The 26,597-nt window shown below is 37.1% G+C and overlaps 1 protein-coding gene across 8 annotated transcripts in view; it reads left to right on the forward strand.

Moving 5' to 3' along the window:
* The window catches only part of LOC127487101 (uncharacterized), a 211,949-nt gene that overhangs the window by 20,267 nt on the left and 165,085 nt on the right, over window positions 1–26,597 (forward strand). For 4 of the 8 annotated variants that reach the window (XR_016228329.1, XR_016228331.1, XR_016228330.1 and 1 more), the window contains exon 2: window positions 12,074–12,126. The exons of the other annotated variants lie outside the window; for them this stretch is intronic. The gene's annotated coding sequence lies outside the window, so the exon portion shown is untranslated. The remainder of the gene's footprint in view (window positions 1–12,073; window positions 12,127–26,597) is intronic. 8 annotated transcript variants of the gene reach the window in all.

Genomic DNA, 26,597 nt, shown 5'->3' on the forward strand with positions numbered 1-26,597 from the left:
ATTTCTTTGTTTCTTTGTGTAGCACATCCTTAAGCATCTTTTGTAAGGCTACAAAAGTGGGGACAAATTCTTTCAATTTCTGTTTGTTATGGAAGTCTTTATTTCACCTTCATTCATAAATGAGAGCTTTGCAGGTACAGTATTCTGGGCTGACAGGTTTTTTTTTCTCTTAAGAATTGGACTATATCCATTCTCATAGCCTGTTGAGTTTCTGATGAGAAATCAGCTGTAGTCTATTTGAAGTATCTCTAAAAGGAATCTGGTATTTCTCTTGTGCATATTTTAGAATCTTTATGTTTTACTGTGGAAAGTTTAACTACAATTTGTGGTAGTTAAGATCTTTTCTGCTCATGTCATTAGATCTATGTGCTTCCTGTATTTCTGCAAGTTAAGGAAATTTTCTGTGACTTTTTTTCACTAAATACTCCTTCTAATGTATTCTTTCTTGGCATTACTTTAGTAACACTGTAAGGCCCATATGTTGGGTCATTTGATAGTATCTCATGAATCTCCAACACTGTTTTAAATTTTTCTAATTTCTTCTCCTTCTAATTTTTCTTCTCCTTCTCCTCCTCCTCCTTCTTTCTTCTTCTCCTCCTGCTCTTCCTCTTCCTTCTTTGTTCCTCTACTGATTATTCCTCCTCCTTCTCCTCCTCCTTTTTCTTCATCTTCTTCTTCTCTTCATCCTCCTCCTCCTCCTTTTTTCTTTCTTCTTCCTTCTGGTTCTTCTTCTGATAAATTTCTCAAAGGTTTGTCTTCTAGCTCAGATATTCTTTCATCTGCCTCACCAAGTTTGTTGCCAAGGCTTTCCATCAAACTTTTTATTTGACATATTGAATTCTTCATTTCTAATATATCATTTTAATGTCTCTTCAAAATCTTAATTTCATGGGAAAATTCATGTCACATGGATTTCTTTAATTCATGAATTTGCTTCTCATTGCTTCTGATTAATCTTTTGAATTCCATTTCATGCATTTCATTAGCCTCTCTCATTTTCACATAATATTGGAGTGTTCTTTATGTTCCTTTGGAAGGGTCATATTTTATTACTTATTTCTTGAATTTCTGCATTTATTTTTAGGCATTGGTGGAGATACATATTTGTTTTATTCTCTGATGGCTTTTGTCTTCAAACTATGCCTCTGTGGCTTCATGAAGTGTCTGCTCTTTCATTGAATATCCAGAGATGTGTGCTGGGTGTTGCTAGGGAACTCTGGTCAGTAATCCAGGGTAGGGAGAATATGCAGTGTGACACCCAGTTTTGGAGTGGTAGATGCCCTCTTGTTAACAGAACAGTCAGGTAAGGTCACCTCAGTTGGCATAATCACACCCTCACCTCCTCTCTTCTAAGGTGATGAATGCCCAGGTGTTAGTCCACAGTGGGAGCAATACTCGTAAGTGCTTCTGCATAAACTGCACAATTGATCTCTGTGGCCCTCACTGTCAGCATAAAACCCACAGCAATGACCCACACTGGGCAGTCAGGGGGCTCTGAGGATTTGAAACCATACACAGTGATTGCCCAGAGACCCAGCTACACCCTGTGCCCTCTCATACACTCATAGTGTTCCCACAGTCTCAGCACATAGGGCACCACAGTCCCAGAGTATAGAGGGTCCACTCCATCCCATTAGTTTGTCCCATCCACAGAGAGGCTGAGATGCTCCCAGAGCCAGCCTACTGTGGGTGCTCCACCTAGGTGGTTTGAACCCCAGAGCCTGTGATATGTTGAGAGACTGGGAGCACCTCACAGTCATATGTGGGTGCCACGCCCCTGTCATTCCTGCCCACCAGACTCAAAGTCAGTGGGAATGAGGATTTTACCCTCGGGTAAAATCCCTGGATCACACACATGCACAAAGCTGCTGGCCACAGCCCTACGTATTTCACAATTATACCTTCTCTCTGCCAGTTGTTGGGCATGTACAAGTGTCTCTGCAGCTGGTAATGATATTGGAATGGCTCTTTCTCTCCACCTGTTGCCAAGTGCATGCACTTGAGCTACAGCAGATGACTCTGCTGAGAAGATGGCATCATATCCCTGCCAGTTGTTGGGCACACACATAAGAGCTGCCACAATTGCTACCTTCTTATGTCCATGATGGTGCCCATCCTCTCAGCCAGTTTTCAGGTGCTGTTGTGGGGTGATGGGGAGAGCAAAACATTCCCCCTTTTTCCCACTGTGTTAGTGGGCATCCTGTTCTCCTCAAGGCTCCAGGGCAGACTCAAAGGCAGCAAAGTCCACTAGGCTCTCCCTCTGGCTATATTACCAGTGACACAAGTTGCCATAGGCTAATATCACTTTGCTCTCCCAAGCTTGTGCTTTCTCTAGTTCTGGGCTGCTGGGGTCATTTGTTGTGTCCATGCTTGCTGCTGCATGTCTGCACCTTCTACGCAGATCCATGGGGTCTCTCCTGCAGAACCTCCACTGCACTTTTCCCTCCAACTGCCCTCTGAGAATGCACTTTCTCCTTCTTTTTTGTTTACTATTTCCCCTAGCCCAGAGCATTCCACTCTTTCTCTATTCTGCATCTTGGAATCTTATCCTTTTGTTTTATCACAGACTAGACAGTTTCTGAAATTTCCCACATTTTTGGTGTGGCCATTTTTGTGTACAAATGGCTAATTCAATTAAGTAAAACACTAAGGATAAAAGGTACAAATAAGCAGAGAGGGAAAAATTAAATTGGAATTTGTTGATAATATGACAATGCACATATTAAACCAATACTATTAGAGGAAAATAACAATGACTGAGAACCACAATGGTTCCCATAACTACTTGAAAAATGGCTGATTCTAGGACTGAGGCTGGAAATATACAATATATTCTTAGAGCATCATGTAGTTCCAGAACCTAAGGGAAGAAACAGAATAACTAGAATTATGTCAAATGATCACAAGAGCTAATTAAAAGTTCCTAATGTCCAACAATAAAACAAATTTAGTGAAAGTAAGCAAACAATAAATAATTATTGAGTTACAACACAAAGTTTAAAATAAGTAGCCAAGAATGCATACCGATACAAATAAATTACTGATTGAATTAATTATTGAGGAAAATAAGTAAGAATGGACAACTTGTCTTCAAAGAATTCCAAATAAGTTATGTTGATACTCCCTCCCCTTCCCAAGGTGGTGGTGGCAGCATACCTTCTCATGCTTAACTATGGGCTTCCGTAATTACTTCCTTCCAAAGAGTATTAACATACAAATGAGGAAAGAAAGAGTAGAGAAACCTAACAAATATTATCTCAGCTATATGTTTAAGATCAGCTTCAATAGTAAGAGATTTGGTTCCTTTGTATATACTATTAGTACATTATGATGTGAATGACACTTTTACCTCTGTGGTCCTCTTCCTCAAAACTTACAAATCTGATTTAATCACAAGATAAACATAAGACAAGCCATACTTTAGGGACATTCTATGAAACACCTACTGAATATTCCTGAAAACTATTAAGATCTTCACATACAAGGAAAGTCCAGGAAACCTACAGCCAGGAGGACCCTAAAGAGTCATGACTAAATGTAATGTTGTATACTGGATGAGATCCTGAACTAGAAAAAAGAAATTAAAATTGAGGAACTATAGATACATTTAATAATATATAAATGCTGATCCATTTGTTGTGAAAAACATACATACTGGGGCCGGTGCTGTGACATAGCAGGTAAAGCCGCAGCCTGCAGTGCTGGCATCCCATATGGGCACTGGTTCATTCCTGGCTGCTCCTCTTTCAATACAGCTCTCTACTATTGTCTGGGAAAGCAGTAGAAGATGGCTCAAGTACTTTGGCCCTTGCACCCACGTGGGAGGCATGGAAGAAGACCTGGCTCCTGGCTTTGGATTGTCCCAACTCCAGCCATTGTAGCCATTTGGGGAGTAAACCAGCAGATGGAAGACATTTTTCTCTCTTTGTCTCTGCCTGTGGCTCTGCCTCTCAAATAAATTAATAAAATCTTAAAGAGGAAAGTATACGTACTAACATAAGATATTAGTAGGAGTGGAAAGTAGATATAGCGTGTACATGAACTCTGTACTCTATAATTTTTCTATAAATCTAATGCCATCCTAAAATTAATAGTTTATCTAAAATATTTCTACTAGTTCTAACAGTAAAATTCATTACCAACAGAAAGAGAGAAAAGGAGCAAGTATTAAATAAAAGAGAAAAAGTTATGAGTAGGTCAAATAAAATGCTATTAGAGGCTTATTTCACTCAGCATAATGTTTTCCAAATTCCTAACAGGGATCACTTTTCAGTTAAAATTTAAACACCTAAGAATAATTGTATGTTAATTACAGCGTTCAACCAATGGTACTAGAACAAAAAAAATACTAAAATGGATAAAGTATTACATTGTACATCAACCGTCAGGACAAGAGCTGATCAAGTCACTGTTTCTCATAGTGTCCATTTCATTTCAACAAGTTTCCCCTTTGGTGCTCAGTTAGTTGTTGCCTATCAGGGAGAACATATGATATTTGTCCCTTTGGGACTGGCTTAATTCACTCAGCATGATGTTTTCCAAATTCCTCCATCTTGTTGCAAATGACCAGGTTTCGTTGTTTTTGACTGCTGTATAATATTTTATAGAGTACATAAGCCAATCCCAAAGGGACAAATACCACTTGTTTTCCTTGATAGGTGACAACTAACTGAGCATCTAAAAGGAAACCTGTTAAAGTGAAATGAACACTATGAGAAACGGTGACTTGATCAGCCCTCACCCTGACTGTTGATGAGCAACTTGATATGTTATCCCTCTTAGTATTTTTTCATTTGTTCTACTTAATACTTTTGGTTGAATACTGTAATCAATACACAATTCTTCTTAAGTGCTGAAACTTAACTGAAAAGTGATCGCTGTTAAATGTAAGAGTGGGAATAAGAGAGGGAAGAGATGTGCAATTCGGGACATGCTCAAGCTGACTTACCTCAAACGGCAGAGTTAGAAACATACCAGGGGAATCCAATTCAATCCCATATAGGTGGCATGTACCAATGCCATCTCACTAGTCCCAGTGATCAATTTCTGTTCACAATTGATCATAATGATAGGACTAAGAATCAAAGGGATCACATAAACAAGAATAGTGTCTGGAAATACTAGCTGAAAGAATAAAAAAGGGAGAGAACGATCCAACATGGGAAGTGAGATACACAGCAGACCCATAGAATGGCAGATGTCCTAAACAGCACTCTGGCCTCAGAATCAGCCCTTAAGGCATGCGGATCTGGCTGAAATGCCCATGAGAGTATTTCAGGCATGGAAAGCCAAGACACTCTGGGGGAAAAAAATAAAAAAAAACCTAAATGAAAGATCTCTGTGAGTGAGATCCCAGTGGAAAGAACGGGTCATCAAAGAAGGAGGTAACTTTCTCTGAAGGGAGGAGACAACTTCCACTTTGACCATGGCCTTGTCTAAATATGATCAGAGTCAGTGAACTCAGGGGGCTTCCATAGCCTTGGCAGCTCATGACAAGAGCCTAGGGTGATTACTGAGGCCATAAACAAGAGTGTCAATTTGTTAAGTCAACAACAGGAGTCACTGTGCACTTCTCCTCATGTAGGATCTTTGTCCTTAGTGTGCTGTACATTGAGATCTAATGCTATAACTAGTACTCAAACAGTATTTTTCACTTTATGTTTCTGTGTGGGAGCAAACTGTTGAAATCTTAATGTATGCTAAACTGATCTTCTGTATATAAAGAGAATCGAAAATGAATCTTGATGTGAATGGAAGGGGAGAGGGAGTGGGAAAGGGGAGGGTTGCGGGTGGGAGGGGCATTATGGGGGGAAGCCATTGTAATCCATAAGCTGTACTTTGGAAATCTATATTCATTAAATAAAAGTTTAAAAAAATGCTATTAGTGGAGATGTAAAATTCTGTAACTATTATGGAAACATGGAAGTTCCTCAAAAAATTTAAAAAAGCACTATATGAGATGGAAAATCTCACTTCTGATATACATCAGAATAATTAGAAGCAGGATCTTGGACATTCACACAATTGTGTTCAAAACAGTATCATTCACAATAGTCAAGATATTCAAAACAATTCAAATGTCCATCAAACCATTGATGGGTGAATAGATAAATAGCATGTGATATATAAGCATGTAAGTATTACCCAATCTTGTAAGATCCATGTGCTACAACATTGGATTTACCCTTCAAGATGTTATGCTAAGTGAAATAAACTAGTTACAAAAAGACAAATGCTGTATCATTTCGCTTACATGAGGAATCTAAAGTACTCATATCATATATACAGAAAGTAGAGTAGTGGTTGCTAAGGGTTGTTGGAGATTATGATAGGGGGCTGATTTGGCTTATTGTTTAATGGATGCAGAGTCTCAGTTTTTAAGAGGAAGAATTTCTGGAAAACTGTACAATGGTATAAATACACTTAACATGATTGAACTAAAAAAATGATTAAGATGGTTAATGTTATGAATTTAACACAGTTTAAAAGAAATTTGAAAAGTAACATGGATAATATCAAGGACAAATGCACAACCTAGGGAAAGAAAATTAGAAACGTTTCTAAAGGACACAAATGATAATAACGAAAGAGAGAACCATTCTGTGATCTTGAATAGGAAATTTCAAAAATTTTAAAAGTGTTTTGTCATCAAAACTACTCTATAAAATAAGACTATAAAATTTCTTTGTGTTGTGGGAGAAAGAAGGACTTGCCAATCATTCTAACATTAATTTGAGATAATAAATATCAAAGGATACATGAAAAGTACCAAAAATGAATAACGAGGGAACACATACTGTAATCAGCATGTGTATAAGTGTACATAAATAAATATATGAGAATAATGAGACTCATTGCTGATTTATTTTTAATATAGGCTGAATTTAAGTGGAGTATTTTGAATATGAGCCATATTGTATGGCATATATGCTTTTTAATACATTAATAATTCCTGTATCTCCTTTTTATTAAGAATTTTAAAATCATGGATTTGAACTTTAAAACAAATGTCTTTTGATATCTTTCAAAATCATTTTATACTTATAAATTATCATGGCTATACTTGCCTTATTTTCAGTTTCTCTACTCAAATTTGTTGTAACAGAGTTCTCTTTTTTCTTTATTATATCTTCTGGTAGCTTATCTGATTATATTTTTAAAATACTTTCATTTTATTGTTTTATTATGAAATAAATATTCTTTGCTTTTATGCTTGATAAAGTTAACAGTTTTTTACCCTAAAGTTGGTATAATTATTTTTATAACTCCATGAAGTTAAAGTTTAATTCCTTTATCTTCATTTGTAAAAATTGAGATTCCTTAAAATTTTATTATTTTCTCCAAATTCATCCTAGTATTTTTCAGGTTGTATATGTGCTGTCTATTATCACTGTTATTTTCTAGTTATTTAGCAACCACAGTTTTTATTTCCTCTTTAGATTTCTCTCAAAGGATAATATAATTAAAGTTTCTTGTGAATGATTTTTGTTGTCATTTACTTCCAATTTTATTCTCTTTTTTGTTTACTCTAATATGTAATTAAGATTTATTTGCTGGCCTAATATATGAACAATACTTGTAAATGCTTCATGGCTCCTTGAAAATAAGATATGTTTACTAATTGTGAGGTAGAGAGATAAATATATGTTTAAGCAGCATACATTATTTGTTATATCATTCCGATGATGTTTGCTTGTTTTTATTGAAAGACAGGGAGTTATGCCTGTTTATGAAAGGTTTCTGATAGTCTATATATAGTGTTTTGAGCAATTTATTCTTTTAGTATGCAGTTCTCCTGTGTATTTTCATATTGTGTTTTGTTTGTTGCATCTTTGAAATGATTGTGGAATTTCCTTTATGGATTTGTCTCATAATAATTTTACAAGAATCAAAATTAATCATCACAGAAAACTACCAAAACAAAAAGATAGTAACGCAGACAAAACTAAGAATACATACATCAATAAGCAATTTGCAAAATGACAGTAGATAGTTCTTACCTGTCTGTATTAACCTTGAATGTAAACTGATTAAACTTCACAATAAAAAATATAGGCTGGCTGAATGAATTTTAAAAAGGTATTTATAAACTCAAGACCCCTGCCTACAAAGGACTCCCCTCACAGGTAATGATACATGTAGGCTAAAAATGAAGGATTGGAAAAAATCATTCCATGGATGTAAACCAAAAGTGAGTATTAATAACTATACTCATGTCATATAAAACATACTTTAAATGAAAAACCATAAAGTTAGGCAAAGGAGGTCTAGATAGATAATAGATAAAAGGATCAATTCACCAAGAATTTATAATAACTATAAATATATGTGCATCTAATAACAGACCATGCAAATATATAAATCAGATATTATTCATTCTAAAGGGAGAGATCAACTTCCATGCAACAGTAGATGAGAAGGGGGCTGGGTTGTGTAGAAGGTTAAACTGCTGCTTGTGACGCTGTCATATTGCAGTTTCATTTTGAGTCCTAGTTGCCCTGCTTCTGTTCCAGCTCTCTGCTAATGTGCCTAGGAAAGTAGCAGACGATGGCCCAAGTACATGGGCCCTGCCACCCATGTGGGAAACTCAGATGGAGTTAGAGACCCCAGCCTAAGGTAATCACCACGATATTTTAACTTCTATGAAATCATCTACTTTTACCAATCTACACATGAGTGAGATCATGTAGTATTTGTCTTTCTGTGCTTGGCTTTATGTCACTTAACAGTTACTTCCAGTTCCATCCATGTTGTTGTAAATGAAAAAAATGTATCCTTTTATGGCTGAGTGATAGTCCTTTTTGTATGTATCACATTTTCTTTATCCATTCATCAGAGGATAGACCCCATAAGATGTTTGGCTATTGTGAACTATACTGCAAGAAACATGGGAATGCAGATATGTTTTGGCAGATGGTTTACATTACCCTTGGATAAAAGTTGTTAAAGTGGGCACCCTTGTCTTGCTCTAGATCTTAGAATGCCTTCAACTTTCCCCCATTCATTATGATGTTAGCTATTGGTTTGTTACATATGTCCCTTATTATGTTTATTTTTTCATTTTTTAAGAATATTGTCTTTATTTGTGGTGTTTAAAATGACCTGCGTCTTCAACATTCTTATTTGTTTATTTTAATTTTACTTAAAATATATAAGTTTCATGTGTTTATATATACAGATTTAGGAACATAATACTTCCCACCCTACCCTACCCTCCATCCTATCCACACTCCCAGTCTGGAGAATCCTCAGAAACCTGAATATTGAATATAACACTACCATACAACCCAGCCATACCACTCCTTGGAATTTACCCAAAGGAATTTAAATTGGCAAACAAAAAAGCTGTCTGCACATTACTGTTTATTGCAGCTCAATTCACAATAGCTAAGACCTGGAACCAAACCAAATGCCCATCAACAGTAGACTGGATAAAGAAATTATGGGATATGTACTCTATAGAATACTATACAGCAGTCAAAAGCAATGAAATCTGGTCATTTGCAACAAAGTGGAGGAATCTGGAAAACATTATGCTGAGTGAATTAAGCCAGTCCCAAAGGGATAAATATCATATGTTCTCCCGGATAAGTGACAACTAACTGAGCACCAAAAAGGAAACCTGTTGAAGTGAAAGGGAAACTATGAGAAACAGTGCTTGATCAGCCTTTGTCCTGACTGTTGATGTACAATTTAATACATTACCCCTTTTAGTATTTTTTTTTTGTTCTAGTACTATTAGTTGAACTCTGTAAGTAACACACAATTATTCTTAGGTGTTGAAATTTAACTGAAAAGTGATCCCTATTAAATATAAGAGTGGGAATAAGAGGGGGAGGAAATGTACAATTTGGGACATGCTCAAGCTGACTTGCCCCAAATTGTGGAGTTAGAAACATGCCCGGGGATTATAATACAATCCCATCAAGGTGGCATGTACCAATGCCATCTCACTAGTCCAAGTGATCAATTTCAGTTCACAATTGATAACACTGATAGGTCTAAGAGTCAAAGGGATCACACAAACAAGACTAGTGTCTGCTAATACTAACTGATAGAATCAAAAAGGGAGAGAATGATCCAACATGGGAAGCGGGATACACAGCAGACTCGTAGAATGGCAGATGTCATAAATCGCAACTCTGGCCTCAGAATCAGCCCTTAAGGCATTTGAATCTGGCTGAAGAGCCCATGAGGGTATTTTAGGCATGGAAAGCCAAGACACTCTGAAAAAAAAAAAAAAGACTTAAATGAAAGATCTCTGTGAGTGAGATCCCAGTGGAAAGAACAGGGCAATCAAAGAAGGAGGTACCTTTCTCTGAAGGGAGGAGAGAGCTTCCACTTTGACTATGACCCTGTCTGAATAAGATCAAAATTGGAGAACTCAAAAGGCTTCCATAGCCTTGGCAACTCATGACTAGAGCCTAGGGAGATTACTGACGCCATAAATAAGAGTGTCAAATTGTTAAGTCAACAACAGGAGTCACTGTGTACTTACTTCTCATATGGCATCTGTCCTTAATGTGTTGTCCAATGTGAAGTAATGCTATAACTAGTACTGAAACAGTATTTTACACTTTGTGTTTCTGTGTGGGTGCAAACTGATGAAATCTTTGCTTAATATATACTATCGATCTTCTGTGTGTAAAGATAATTGAAAATGAATCTTGATGTGAATGGAATGGGAGAGGGAGTGGGAGATGGGAGGGGTGTGAGTGGGATAGAAATTATGGGTGGGGGGAAGCCATTGTAATCCATAAACTGTACTTTGGAAATTTATATTTACTAAATAAAAGTTAAAAAAATCAATAAATAAATCTTTAAAGAAAAGAATGAATTGGGAAGAATTCCATTTCATTTTTGAAATAATTTTAAAGGGTTTCCTGTTAATTCTTTTTTTAAAAAAGATTTATTTATCTGAAAGTCAAAAATACACAGACAGAGAAGGAGAGGCAGAGATTGAGAGAGTGATAGAGTGGTCTTCCAGCTGCTGGTTCACTCCCCAAATGGCTGCAATGGCCGGAGCTGCACCAATCTGAAGCCAGGAGATAGGAGCTTCTTCCGAGTCTCCCATATGGGTGCAGGGGCCCAAGAACTTTGGCCATCTTCTACTGCTTTTGCAGGCCACAGCAGAGAGCTGGATCATAAGTGGAGCAGCCTGGACAAGAACCAGCACCCATATGAGATGTCAGCACTGCTGGTGGTAGCTTTATCCACTATGCTACAGTGCTAGCCGCATCTGTTACTTGTTTAAATCTTTGATTTGGCTGGTATTGTGATAAGCAAGTTAAGCCACTGATTGAAATGTCTACATCTTATATCAGTGCCAGTTCTAGTCCCAGCTCCTCCACTTTTTATCCAGCTCCCTATGAATGCACCCAGAAAAGTTTAGAGGATGGCTCAAGTACTTGAGTCCTTGCCTTCCACATGAGAGACCCAGATGGAGTTTCTGGCTCCTGGTTTCACCCTGGCCCAGCCCTGGATGTTGCAGTCATTTGGGAATTGAAACAGAGAATGAGTGATCGCTTTCTACCCTCCTACTCCTCCCTCCTTCTATTCTGTCACTCTAGCTTTCAAATAATTAAATAAATCTCTTTTAAAAATAAAAGTTCAGTAGAATTCACCAGTGAAAACATCTTATCCTGCACTTTTCCTTGATGGGAGTTTTTTTTTTAAAATTACTGATTCAATCTAACTAATTGGTGTAGGTCTATTCATATATTCTATTTCTTCATGACTCAATCTTGGTAAGGTATATATGTTCACGAATCTGTCAATTTAGTATATCAAAATTATTCAGTATAATTGGTAATAATAATCTCTTACAATCCCATATATTTCTGTGGTGTCATTTGTAATGTGTTCGATTTTGTATCAGCTTATATGTGTTTGAATCCTCTTTTCTTTCTGATTATTCTGTAAGAAAGTTTTCAATGTTGATTTTCTCAAAAAATCAGATGTTTTGTTCCATTGATTCTTGTGGTTCTTTTGTAAGTCTGTGTCTTTAATCTGTGTTCAGAGTTTTGTTATTACCGCTACGAAATTTTGGTTTGATATTTTCTTGTATTTCTAGGTGTTTGAAGTACAGTGATAAGTTGTCCATTTGAGATTCTTCTGTTTATGAAGGTAGGAATTGATTGCAATAAATGTTCCTCTTAATACTGTATTTGCTGTATCCTATATGTTTTGGTATGTTGTTTTAATTTCCTCATTTTTTCCTTGATCCATTGTTATTCCAAAGTAAGCTGTTCAATTTTTATGTGTTGTGTAAGATTTTCTTGTAATTTTTAGTTTTTCTGAATTATGGTCAGAAATGATACTTGATATGCTTTATATTCTTTTACATTTGTAGTTTGTGATCTATCATATGATAATTCCTGGAGAATGTTAAATGTGCTGCTGAAAAGAACATGTATTTTTACTCTAGTTCCCTTTTTCTTTCTCAGACTCTTATCTTCAATTATGAATAGGTGATTTTCTCTAGTGCTGTACTTTGATTATTTCGTTACTATACTTGGTAAGTTTGTTATAGGTTCTTTGTGGTCAAATGAGGATTCTAAATTATTTCCTATGTCTATAACAGTCTATATTAAAATGATAACAAATTAACATTAATTATGATGATAGGAAAATAAAAAACTAAAGGTTTTTAAAATTATAATTCTGTATTTTCTCTCCCTTCTTCCCCATATTTTTTATATTTGATGTTATATATGACTTTTTCTATTTTGTGCATCTCAATATTTTAATGTAGTGATTATAATTTTAATATTAAGATAAAATTGTTTACACAACATGTATACAATTTTAAAACCTCCAAATTAGTATGTATAGTCACTCTTACCATAGAGCTTTCTGCCTTATGATATTTTCTTCTTACTAATTAGCATCTCTTATAGTTTCAAGAACATCTTTTGGCACATCTTATAACACAGGTTTTAGGTGAAAAAATCTCCCATTTTGTTTTGAAATTTTTTTACATTTTTTTAACTTTTATTTAGTAAATATAAATTTCCAAAGTACAGTTTATGGATTACAATGGCTTCCCCCCACCCATAATTTCTATCCCACTCACACCCCTCCCATCTCCCACTCCCTCTCCCATTCCATTCACATCAAGATTCATTTTCAATTATCTTTACACACAGAAGATCGATAGTATATATTAAGCAAAGATTTCATCAGTTTGCACCCACACAGAAACACAAAGTGTAAAATACTGTTTCAGTACTAGTTATAGCATTACTTCACATTGGACAACACATTAAGGACAGATGCCATATGAGAAGTAAGTACACAGTGACTCCTGTTGTTGACTTAACAATTTGACACTCTTATTTATGGCGTCAGTAATCTCCCTAGGCTCTAGTCATGAGTTGCCAAGGCTATGGAAGCCTTTTGAGTTCTCCAATTTTGATCTTATTCAGACAGGGTCATAGTCAAAGTGGAAGCTCTCTCCTCCCTTCAGAGAAAGGTACCTCCTTCTTTGATTGCCCTGTTCTTTCCACTGGGATCTCACTCACAGAGATCTTTCATTTAGGTCTTCTTCTTCTTTTTTTTCCCCAGGGTGTCTTGGCTTTCCATGCCTAAAATACCCTCATGGGCTCTTCAGCCAGATTCAAATGCCTTAAGGGCTGATTCTGAGGCCAGAGTTGCGATTTATGACATCTGCCATTCTATGAGTCTGCTGTGTATCCCACTTCCCATGTTGGATCATTCTCTCCCTTTTTGATTCTATCAGTTAGTATTCTCAGACACTTAACTTTTATTTAATGAATATAGATTTCCAAAGTGCAGCTTATGGACTACATTGGCTTCCCCTCCACACACCTGATTATTCCCTCCCACCTGCAACCCTCCCCTTTCCCACTATCTCTCTCCTTCCATTCATACAACGATTCATTTACAATTTTCTATAGATACAGGAGATCAGTTTAGTATACATTAAGTTAAGATTTCATCAGTTTGCACCCACATAGAAACACAAAGTGAAAAATACTGTTTGAGTACACATCATAGCATTAAATCTCAATGTACAGCACATTAAGGACAGAGATCCTACATGAGGAGTAAGTGCACAGTGACTCCTGTTGTTGACTTTACAAATTGACACTCTTGTTTATGGCATCAGTAATCACCCTATGCTCTAGTCATGAGTTTCCAAGGCTATGGAAGGCTTTTGAGTTCTCCAACTCTTATCTTATTTAGACAAGGTCATAGTCAAAGTGGAGGTTCTCTCCTCCCTTCAGAGAAAGGTACCACCTTCTTTGATGACCTGTTCTTTCCACTAGGATCTCACTCACAGAGATCTTTCATTTAGGTTTTGTTTTTTTTGTTTTGTTTTGTTTTGTTTTGTTTTGCAAGAGAGCCTTGGCTTTCCATGCCTGAAATACTCTCATGGGCTTTTCAACCAGATCGGAATGCCTTTAGGGCTGATTCTGAGGCCAGAGTGCAGTTTAGGACATCTGCCATTCTATGAGTCTGCTGTGTATCTCACTTCCCATGTTGGCTCGCTCTCCCCTTTATTTATTCTATCAGTTAGTATTAGCAGTCACTAGACTTGTTTATGTGATCCCTTTGACTCTTAGTCCTTTCATTATGATCAATTGTGAACTGAAATTGATCAGTTGGACAAGTGAGATGGCATTTGTACATGCCACCTTGATGGGATTGAATTGCAATCCCCTAGTATGTTTCTAACTCTGCCATTTGGGGCAAGTCAGCTTGAAAATGTCCCAAATTGTACATCTCCTCCCTCTCTTATTCCCACTCTTATATTTAACAGGGATCACGTTTCAGTTAAATTTTAACACTTAAAAATAATTGTGTATTAATTACAGAATTAAACCAGTAGTATTAAGTAGAACAAATAAAAAATACCAAGAGGGATAATGTATTAAGTTGTTCATTAACAGTCAGGGCTATGCTGATCAAGTCACCGTTTCTCATAGTGTCCGTTTCACTTCAAAACGTTTCCTTTTTGGTGTTCAGTCGTTGTCATCGATCAGGGAGAACATATGATATTTGTCCCTTTGGGACTGGCTTATTTCACTCAGCATGATGTGTTCCAGATTCCTCCATTTTGTTGCAGACGACTGGATTTCATTATTTTTTAATGCGGTATAGTATTCTAAAGAATACATATCCCATAATTTCTTAATCCAGTGTACCGTTGATGGGCATTTTGGTTGGTTCCAGGTCTTGGCTTTTGTGAATTGTGCTGCAATAAACATTAGGGTGCAGACTGCTTTTTTGTTTGCCAATTTAAATTCCTTTGGGTAAATACCAAGCAGTGGGAGGCTGGGTCGAATGGTAGGGTTATCTTCAGGTTTCTGAGGAATCTCCAGACTGACTTCCAGAGTGGCTTAACCAGTTTGCATTCCCACTAAGAGTGGGTTAGTTTCCCTTTTTCCCCACATCCTCTCCAGCATCTGTTGTTGGTAGATTTCTGTATGTGAGCCATTCTAACCGGGGTGAGGTGAAACCTCATTGTGGTTTTGATTTGCATTTCCCTGATTGCTAGTGATCTTGAACATTTTTTCATGTGCCTGTTGGCCATTTGGATTTCCTCTTTTGAAAAATGTCTATTGAGGTCCTTGGCCCATCTCTTAAGTGGGTTGTTTGTTTTGATGTTGTGGAGTTTCTTGATTTCTTTGTAGATTCTGGTTATCAAGCCTTTATCTGTTGCATACTTTGTAAATATTTTTTCCCATTCTGTCGGTTGTCTCTTCACTCTCCTGACTGTTTCTTTTGCAGTACAGAAACTTCTCAATTTGATGCAATCCCAATAGTTGATTTTGGCTTTGACTGCCTGTGCCTCCCGGGTCTTTTTCAGAAACTCTTTTCCTGTGCGAATATCTTGAAGGGTTTCTCCAACGTTCTCTAATAACTTGATGGTGTCAGGTCGTAGATTTAGGTCTTTAATCCATGTTGAGTGGATTTTTGTGTAAGGTGTAAGGTAGGTGTCTTGCTTCATGATTCTGCACGTGGAAATCCAGTTTTCCCAGCACCATTTATTGAACAGACTGTCCTTGTTCCAGGAATTGGTTTTAGATCCTTGATCAAATATAAGTTGGCTGTAGATGTTTGGATTGATTTCCGGTGTTTCTATTCTGTTCCATTGGTCTATCCATCTGTTTCTGTACCAGTGCCATGCTGTTTTGATTACAACTGCCCTGTAGTATGTCCTGAAATCTGATATTGTGATGCCTCCAGCTTTGTTTTTGTTGTACAAGATTGCTTTAGCCATTCAAAGTCTCCTGTGTCTCCATATAAATTTCAGCATCATTTTTTTCTAGATCAGAGAAGAATGTCTTTGGTATCTTGATTGGGATTGCATTGAATCTATAAATTGCTTTTGGGAGAATGGACATTTTGATGATGTTGATTCTTCCAATCCATGAGCATGGAAGATTTTTCCATTTTTTGGTATCCTCTTCTATTTCTTTCTTTAAGATTTTGTAATTTTCATCGTAGAGATCTTTAACGTCCTTGGTTAAGTTTATTCCAAGGTATTTGATTGTTTTTGTAGCTATTGTGAATGGGATTGATCTTAGCAGTTCTTTCTCAGCCATGGCATTGCTTGTGTATACAAAGGCTGTTGATTTTTGTGCATTGATTTTATATCCTGCCACTTTGCCAAACTCCTCTATGAGTTCCAGTAGTCTCTTAGTAGAGTTCTTTGGATCCTCTAAGTAGAGAATCGTATCATCTGCAAAGAGGGATAGTTTAACTTCTTCCTTCTCAATTTGCATTCCTTTAATTTTTTTTTCTTGTCTGATGGCTCTGGCTAAAACTTCCAGAACTGTGTTAAATAGCAGTGGTGAGAGTGGGCATCCCTGTCTGGTTCCAGATCTCAGTGGAAATGCTTCCAACTTTTCCCCATTCAATAGGATGCTGGCCATGGGCTTTTCATAAATTGCTTTGATTATATTGAGGAATGTTCCTTCTATACCCAATTTTCTTAGAGTTTTCATCATGAAAGGGTGTTGAATTTTATCGAATGCTTTCTCTGCATCAATTGAGATAATCATATGGTTTTTCTTCTGCAGTCTGTTAATGTGGTGAATCACATTTGATTGATTTGCAAATGTTGAACCATCCCTGCATACCAGGAATAAATCCCACTTGGTCTGGGTGGATGATTTTTCTGATGTGTTGTTGTATTCTATTTGCGAGAATTTTATTGAGGATTTTTGCATCTATGTTCATCAGGAATATTGGTCTATAATTTTCTTTCACTGCTGCATCTTTCTCTGGCTTAGGGATTAAGGTGATGCTGGCTTCATAGAAAGAATTTGGGAGGATTCCCTCTTTTTCGATTGTTCTGAATAGTTTGAGAAGAAATGGAATTAGTTCTTCTTTAAATGTCTGGTAGAATTCAGCAGTGAATCCATCTGGTCCTGGGCTTTTCTTTGTTGGGAGGGCCTTTATTACTGTTTCAGTTATGGGTCTATTTAGGTTTTCTATGTCTTCATGGTTCAATTTAGGGAGATTGCATGTGTCCAGGAATCTATCCATTTCTGATAGATTTTCCTGTTTGCTGGCATACAAGTCCTTGTAGTAATTTCTGATGATTCTTTTTATTTTTGTGGTGTCTGTTGTTACGTTTCCTTTTTCATCTCTGATTTTATTGATTTGGGTCTTTTCTCTTCTTTTTTTAGTTAGTTGGGCCAATGGGGTGTCAATTTTGTTTGTTTTTTCAAAAAACCAGCTCTTTGCTTGGCTGATTTTTTGTAATTTTTTTTGGATTCAATCCTGTTAATTTCTTTTCTGATTTTAATTATTTTTATTTTCCTAGTAGATTTGGGTCTGGTTTGCTGCAGTTTTTCTAGGTCCTTGAGATGCGCTGAAAGCTCATTTATTTCGTGCCTTTCTAATTTCTTGATGTAGGCACCTATTGCTATAAACTTGCCACTCAATACTGCTTTTGTCGTATCCCATAAGTTTTGATATGTTGTGTTGTTATCCTCATTTACTTCCAGAAAGTTTTTGATTTCTCTTTTGATTCCTTGAATGACCCAGTGTTCATTCAGGAGCATTTTTTTTCAGTCTCCATGTGTTTGCATACTTTCTAGGGTTTCCTGAGTTGCTAATTCCCAGCTCATTTCACTGTGGTCTGAGAAGCTGCATGGTATGATTCTAATTCTTTTGAATTTGCCGAGACTTGCTTTATGGCCTAGTATATGATTAGTCCTAGAGAAGGTTCCATGCACTGCTGAGAAGAATGTAAAGTCTTTAGCTGTAGGATTGAAAGTTCTGTAGATATCTGTGAGATCCATTTGGGCAATAGTGTCGATTAAATCTGCTGCTTCCTTGATGATCTTCTGTCCGGATGATCTGTCTATATCTGAGAGTGGAGTATTGAAGTCCTCCAGTACTATTGTATTGCAATCTAAGTCTCCCTTTAAGTCCCTTAACATATCTTTTAAATAGACCGGTGCCCTGTAATTAGGTGCATATACATTTATAATAGTTACATCTTCCTTTTGAATTGAACCCTTAATCATTATATAGTGCCCCTCTGTGTCTCTCTTAACAGTTTTTGTGTTGAAGTTTATTTTGTCTGATATTAATATGGCTACACCTGTTGGCATGGAATATCTTTTTCCAACCTTTCACTTTCAGTCTGCTTGCATCTTTATTAGAGAGATGTGTTTCTTGTAGGCAACAAATAGATGGGTTTTGTTCCTTAAGCCAATCAGCCAATCGGTGTCTTTTAACTGAAGAGTTAAGTCAATTAACGTTTAATGTGACTATTGATACATAGTGACTTTGCCCAAACATTTTCCCAAAGATATTTTCTAGTATATGCTTTGAGCTTCCCATGCTCTTTTACTGGTAGGTTTTCTTCCTTTACCTTCTTTCATATCGATGGCCATGTTTCTGTGTTTCTGAGTGTAGCACATCTTTAAGTATCTTTTGCAGGGCCAGATAAATGGCAGCATACTCTTTCAATTTCTGTTTGCTATGAAAGGTCTTTATTTCACCTTCATTCACAAATGAGAGCTTAGCAGGATATAATATTCTGGGCTGGCAATTTTTCTCTCTTAGCACCTGTGCTATGTCTCGCCATTCCCTCCTAGCCTGTATTGTTTCTGATGAGAAGTCTGCTGTGTGTCTGATTGGAGATCCTCTGAGAGTAATCTGACGTTTCTCTCTTGCACATTTTAGGATCTTTTCTTTATGTTTCACTGTGGTGAGTTTAATTACAACGTGTCGTGGTGAGGATCTCTTTTGGTCATGTTTACTGGGGGTTCTATGAGCTTCCTGTACTAGGATGTCTCTGTCCTTCTCCAAACCTGGAATGTTCTCTGCTAGTATCTCACTAAAAAGGCCTTCTAATCCTTTCTCTCTCTCCATGCCTTCAGGAACTCCTAGAACTCGAATGTTGGTTTTTTTAATAGTATCCTGTAGATTCCCAACAATATTTTGTAGATTTCTAATTTCCTCTTCTTTTCTTTGGCTTGACTGTATCCTTTCCTGTCCTCTGTCTTCTAAGTCCGATATTCTCTCTTCTGCTTCACCCATTCTGTTTTTAAGGCTCTCTAATGTGTTTGTAATTTGATCTATTGAGCTCTTCATTTCATTTTGATTTCTCTTCACTATCACACTTTCCCGTTCTACTAGTTTCTGTGTTTCATTTTGATTCTCCTTAAAATTTCATTTTCATTGGAGAGATTTTCAATCCTGTCCAGTAAGGATTTCTGTAGTTCAAGGATTTGCTTTTGAAAACTTCTAAGTGTTCTTACCATAAATTTTTTGAAATCCGTATCTTGCATTTCTTGTATCTCATCATCTTCATAATCTTGGCTTGGGTTGTTTTGTTTATTTGGAGGCGTCATAGTGTCATCGTTGATCTTGTTCCCTCGATTTTTGTGTTTGTTGGTTGGCATTGTTATTTCTTCTTTCCGCACTGTGAGTTTTTTTTTTTTTATACTATGTCTGTGTTAAGTGGACTGCCTGCTGTTGGAGGAGCCTTGGAGGCTTGAGATGGGTGTGGCCTGAGAGCTCTGCTTGGTTCTTCCGGGTTACAGGTGTGCAAAGGTGACACCCTCAGGTTATGCATGGTAAATCTCTATTTATTTATTTATTTTTTATTCAGGAGGTAAGCAATACCGCACAGCTGAGCAGAATTGATGGTATTTAGCCTCTGATCTCTGGCTTCTACCAAAAGATTCTGTGCTCGTTCAGTTTCTGCTGCAGACTCCCACTGGGTTGCCTAGGCTACTGAATTGTAGCCTTAGCTCTCCCCTTTTGTTATGTATATCCAGAGTGGGGCCTGCTCTTTGTCTCTTGCTCGAATTTGCAAGGTTGGTGGAGAGAAACTTGTTTGTTCCAGTACACCCCCTCCCTTTTTTTTTTTCTTTTTTTTTCCTTCTCTCCTGTAGTCAGTCTGGTGAACTTTCTCGCCTCCAAGCCCGCTTCCCTCTAAATTCTGTCCGCCGTTTCCCTGCCAATGTCTCTGGTTACTGAGCTCACCTCCCCTTCCAGCGCTGATGTGTGGACTCGGAGCCCTGGGCATCCCTGCTCTCCCCGCTGGTGTCTGTGTGACATCCACTCCCCTTCCCGCACTGGCGCACAGACCCTGCGGCTCCTGCAGCTCAGCTTCCGCATGGTGGGACACCTTGCTCTCCCAGTAGGTCTTCCGAGTCACAGCCACTAGATCCGGAAGAGTTTCCTCTGCAGTTTTTTCCTGATCCTTTTTCTGAGGCTACCGTAACTCCACTTTAATTAAACTAAATTTTCCCGGACTATCGGTGCGCACCCTCACTATTCCGCCATCTTGGCTCCGCCGACACTAGTCTTGTTTTTGTGATCCCTTTGACTCTTAGACCTATCAGTGTGATCAATTGTGAACTGAAATTGATCACTTGGACTAGTGTGATGGCATTGGTACATGCCACCTTGATGGGATTCTATTGGAATCCCCTGGCACGTTTCTAACTCCACCATTTGGGGTAAGTCTGATTGAGTATGTCCCAAATTGTACATCTCCTCACTAGAAAACTTTTATTTAAGGCACACAAACTTCATGTATTTCATATATACAATTTAGGAACATGGTGATTCTTCCCACTCTACTCTCCCTCCCATCCACACTCCAACAATTCTTTCTCCTCCCTCTCCTATCCTCATTCTTATTTTTTTTACAAAGATATATTTTCAATTAACTTAAACACTAAATAAATATTTCAACAAATAGTATGAAAAAGTGTTCCTCAACAGGTGATACAATGGCTATTCAAAATCCTCGCATCATGAGGTGTCAATTTCACATCTATTAATTGCCTTTTTGGTACTCTTTTAGTTACTATAGATCAGGGAGAACATATGGTATTTGCCTTTCTGGGACTTACTTATTTCACTAGGTATAATGGTTTCCAGTTACATCCATTTTTTAATAAATGATAGGATTTCATTTTTATGTCTGCATATTATTCCAGGGTGTTCATATCCCATAATTGCTTTATCCAGTCTTCTGCTGACAGACATCTGAGTTGAATCCATATCTTAGCTATTGAAAATTGAGCTGCAACAAACATGGGGTACAAAAATTCTTTCATATGCTGATTTTATTATATATGTGTAAATTTTCAGGAGTGGGATGGCTGGATCATATGATAGATCTATATTCAGATTCTCTTTTTTGACAGAATTAGTGAGAAAAAGAGACAGAGAGAAAGGTCTTCCTTCTGTTGGTTCACCCCCCAAATGGCCACTATGGCTGGCGTGCTGTGCCCATCCAAAGCCAGGAGCCAGGTTCTTCCTCCTGGTCTCCCATGCAGGTACTTGGGCCATCCTCTACTGCCTTCCCAGGCCACAGCAGAGAGCTGGACTGGAAGAGGAGCAACCAGGACAGAATCCAGCACCCCAACTGGGTCTTGAACGTGGGGTACCAGCACCATAGGCAGAGGATTAGCCAGGTGAGCCATGGCACCAGCCAATATATTCAGATTCTTGAGGTATCTCCATACTGTCTTCCACAGAGGCTACACCAGTTTATGTTCCTACTAGCAGTGGATTAGGGTACTTTTTCCAACATCCTCATCAGCATTTGTTCTTAGTTGATTTCAGTATGAAAGTGATTCTAATTTGGGTGATATGAAACCTCATTTTGGTTTTGACTTACATTTCCTGATGGCTAGTGTTCCTGAGAATTTCTTCATGTGTCTGTTGGCCATTTGAATTGAAAAAAAAAGTTCAGTTCCTTTGCCCATTTCTTTAGTAGATTGTTTTGTTGTTGTTGAGTTTCTTGAGCTCTTTATAGATTTTGGTTATTAATTCTTTATCATTTGTATAGTTTGCAAATATTTTCTACCATTTTGTCAGTTGTCCCTTCACTTTGTTGAGTGTTTGTTTTACAGTGCAGAAGCTTCTTAATTTGTTGTAATCCCATTTGTCAAGGTTGGCTTTTATTGCCTGTGCTTCTGGGGTCATTCCCAAGAGGTGTTTACCTATGCCAATGTCTTGCCGGGTTTCCCCATTTTCTCTAATAATTTGATGGTACCATGTCATAAATTTAGGTCTTTGATCTATGTTGTGTGGACTTTTGTATAAGGTGTAAGGTAGGGTCTTACTTTATACTTCTGCATGTGGATACCCAGTTTTCCCATCACCCTTTGTTTAAGGGACTGTCCTTGCTCCAGGGGATTGATTTTAGCACCATTTCAGATATAAGTTGCTTGTAGATATGTGGGTTGATTTATGGAGTTTCTATTCTGTTCCATTGGCCTAAATGTTCATCTTTTGCCATTACCAGCCTGTTTTGAATTTAACTGCCCTTTAGTATGTCTTGAAATCTGGTATTTTGATGCCTCTAGCGTTGTTTTTGTTGTTGTTGTTGTTTAATATTGCTTTTGTTATTCAGGGATTCCTGTGTTTCCATATGAATTTTGACATCACTGTTTTTAGATCTGAGAAGACTGTTCTTGGCATTGTGATTGGTATCACATTGAATCTGTCAATTACTTTCAGTAGTATGAACACTTTGATGATATTTATTCTTCCAATTCATTACCACGGAAGGTTTTTCCATTTTTTTGTGTATTCTTCGATTTCTTTCTTTAATGTTTTGTAATTTTCAACATAAAGTTCTTTGACATTCTTGGTTTAAAATTATTTCAAGGTATTTAATTTTTTTTAGCTGTTATGACTAGAATTGATATTAAAAGTCCTTTCTCAGCCATGGTTTTTCTCAGCCATTAACATTTCTTTTAAATAGCCAGTTGCCCTGCAATTGGGTGCATACACATTTATTATAGTCACATCTTCCTGTTGAATTGATCCTTTAATCAGTACATAATGCCCTTCTTTGTCTTTTTAACAATTTTGTGTTAAAGTCTATTTTGTCTGATATTACAATGACTAAACTTGCTATTTTGTGGTTTCTGTTATCATGGAATCTTTTTTTATCCTTTCACTTTCAGTCTGTTTGTATCTTTGTTGGTGAAATGTGTTTCTTGTAGGCAGCAAGTAGATGGGTCTTGCTTTTTAATCCATTCAGTCTGTATGTTTTAACTGGAGAGTTGAGGTCATTTACATTCAGGGTTATAATTGATAAGTAATGACTTGGCCTTGGCAATTTTCCATAAATATTTCTGCTGTTTACCTTGGATTTCTTTTGTACTATTAATAGCAGATTTTTTGCCTTCATGTTTTGAAATTTTTAGCTTGCTTATTTTTTAATTAATTCTTTTATTAGCATTATGCATACTAGCAAAGTTTAGTGAAGAGAAATAATGTAGGGAGTACATTTGACAGACCAGATGGGCTTCTCAGTAATGATCTGAGAGCCCAATCTGCATTTAGGCTGGACTACTCTCTTTCTGGGCTATTGCTAATTGAGGGCTTTCTGGATATGGAATCTCTCCCAGAACTTTACAACAGACCCCTTGATGAAAGGCAGTTGATATTTCCTTAAGATTCCCCCAGAAGAGGGCTGAGACCCACCTAATAAGTTATTGAACAGTGGCAATACTTTTGATATGTAAATGCTTATTTGCTTTCAAGGCTTTCTTCCTTTTTACTTCACACAGAATTTATCATTTTTCTTTAGCCCCTTGCACATACATAAGCTTATGTCTACCTTGATACGTTAACAATCCCTGCTCAAGAAAGGTAACATATAATTTATGGGTAACATTGATGAAGGTCCATTTTCTGTATCCATTGCTGACATATGGATGGAAAGCTGGTTATGTGTATACTATTCTTGCTTTCTGTCCTATGCTGTTAGGAATTGGCCAGAGGAATGATTGACCTGCATGGTACACAGGACTTGTCATATCATCTGGAGGGGTAGACTAGAAGCTCTGTATCATGACCACCTGGAACTGGAAAGCATGTATTATTTAGAAACAGAACAGATGAGAACATTAAAGATACATTGACCAAAGAGAAACAGCAAGAGCATGGAAGCTATAGGCCAAGGAGGGGCAATAGCCAGGATTTCCATGACCAGATGTTAGGCCAAAAATCCTAGCCTTGTTCAGCTGGGGCCTGGAATTGCCTGGCCTTAACCAATAAGGTACAAATCTGTTTTTTTTTTTTTTCATCCCAGGAACAGCATTCTTCCTGAAGCATGGTACAGATGCCTCTTTGAACAGCACATAGCGTGTCTAACTGGCAGACTGTTTTTGAAAAACTAAGTTTAACAACCATGGCACAGGGGCCCTAGTCATGGCAGCCTTTCATTGGATGAAGGCTGTTTGTTTTTCCTAAAGCTTGGGGGGGGGACTTTGCTCCAGCCTGATGTTGAGAGCCTGATATAGGAGCTTTACTGTTTTCCAGTACCTAGGGATCTTGAATGGATCCATCCTAGATAACAAGTAGCCATATTCTGTAGGAAGTTAATGGTGCTGGTCAAAAGCCCCAATTGGAGTATTAGGTGTGGAACAGACAGCATAACAACTATATCCCCTTCAAGAAACTGGTGCTTTAGGTTCTTCAAAAAGGACCTGTTCAAATAGGTGGGAAATGTCTATAAATACTTATTTGGCAGTATAGTACAGATTAGCTGTTACTTTACACCCAGTTTGCTAACCAATTTAAAAGTAAATTGAGATGGACAGGAAGGAATTTTTGGCTTCATAATAATTAGGTAGGTGTTAAGGTTTAGCCAGATATGTGTGAAGCCAAGACTTATTTATCTTTCCACATGAGGTTTTGAAAGAGACATTACAATGGAAATTTGCACCTCCTTAGGCAAGGCACCTTGTAGGTTCCAATTACCTGGTTGGTCTAGGAGGAGGGCTGACCTGAATAAGAGGTCAGTACAGATTAGGTAGTGTCTCTAAAAGGACACTGAAGACTAACAGGTACTGCTTGGGGATTACTGGCCTTGTTGGATTCTTTTGACAGCAAATCATCATGTTTTGGAATGTTTGTTTATCTCGACCTCATATATAAATCATAGCTTTCCTGGATATAATATTGGTTTGCAGTTTTTTCCCCTTCTATACTATAAAAGTCTCATCCAACTCCCTACTAGCCTTTAAGGTTTCTGCTGAGAAGTCTGCAGCCAGGATGATGGGGGCTTCTTTATGTGTTATTGCTTCTTTTCTCTTATAGATTTGAGATCCCTCTCTTTAGCTATAACCTTGAAAAATTTAAGGATAATATGTCTTGGGGTAGAATTGGTTGGATTGAATCTGACTGGTAACCATTGACTTTTCTGTGCTTTGATTGTTGTATTTTTCTCTAGGTTTGGGAAGTTTTCTTTCATTATCTGTTTCAATGTGCTTTCTACCCATTTGGCATTTTAAAGTCCTTTTGAAATACAGTAACAAGAATTTTTATTCTTTTTATTGTATCCCATATTTTCCCAAATATTTCTTTATTCCTCTACTACTTCATGTATTTTCAAATAGCTTGACTTACAATCCACTGACTTTCTTCTGTTTGATCTATTCTGCTATTGATGCTTTCAATCATTTCTAATTTCACTAAGTGTGCTTTTAAGTAAAAGGATTTCTGCTTGATTTTGTTTATTTACTTGCATCTCTCTGTAAAATCTTTTATTAGAATATTGAATTGTTTCTATTTTTCATGAATTTTATTGTTTTCTTATAATAGCTATTTTAAAATCTTCATCCAAATGTTTGGAATTTCAATTCCTGGATGACTGGTTTCTGGCAGCTTGTTTTATACTTTGGGTGAGGTCAGGATTAACTGGAAGTTCTGGATGCTTATTGTTGTACAATGTTGTCTCTGTTATGCATCTCTGTATATAATATTTACATATGACGTGAATATGGTAAAATGTTAATTGTTAAATCTTAACTATAATTAAAAAACAAAAAATAATAAATTATAGTAATCTGGCTCCATTGGTGGCTATCCCAGAAATTCTAAGAAGTCTATTTATTCTCCCTGATCCTATAGATATTTCGCTATTTCAACACTAGATAGCACCTGAAATTGTAGTTTGTCCCAGGTCCCCTTTTTGGTAAGTTTTTACTGATTCAGTCTTAACAGTATTCCCCAAAGTCAAATTTGTCCCAAAGCTGTAGTTGCTGCGTTATTCAGTTTGAAATGTATAAGTTCTTTTAAATTATTAGTCCATCCCTTCAAGGATTTTTCTGGGCCTTTTGTAG

This window comes from Oryctolagus cuniculus, chromosome X (assembly GCF_051225735.1).
Source record: "Oryctolagus cuniculus isolate XC-2025 breed Fujian yellow rabbit chromosome X, ASM5122573v1, whole genome shotgun sequence".
Classification (NCBI taxonomy): Eukaryota; Metazoa; Chordata; class Mammalia; order Lagomorpha; family Leporidae; genus Oryctolagus; species Oryctolagus cuniculus.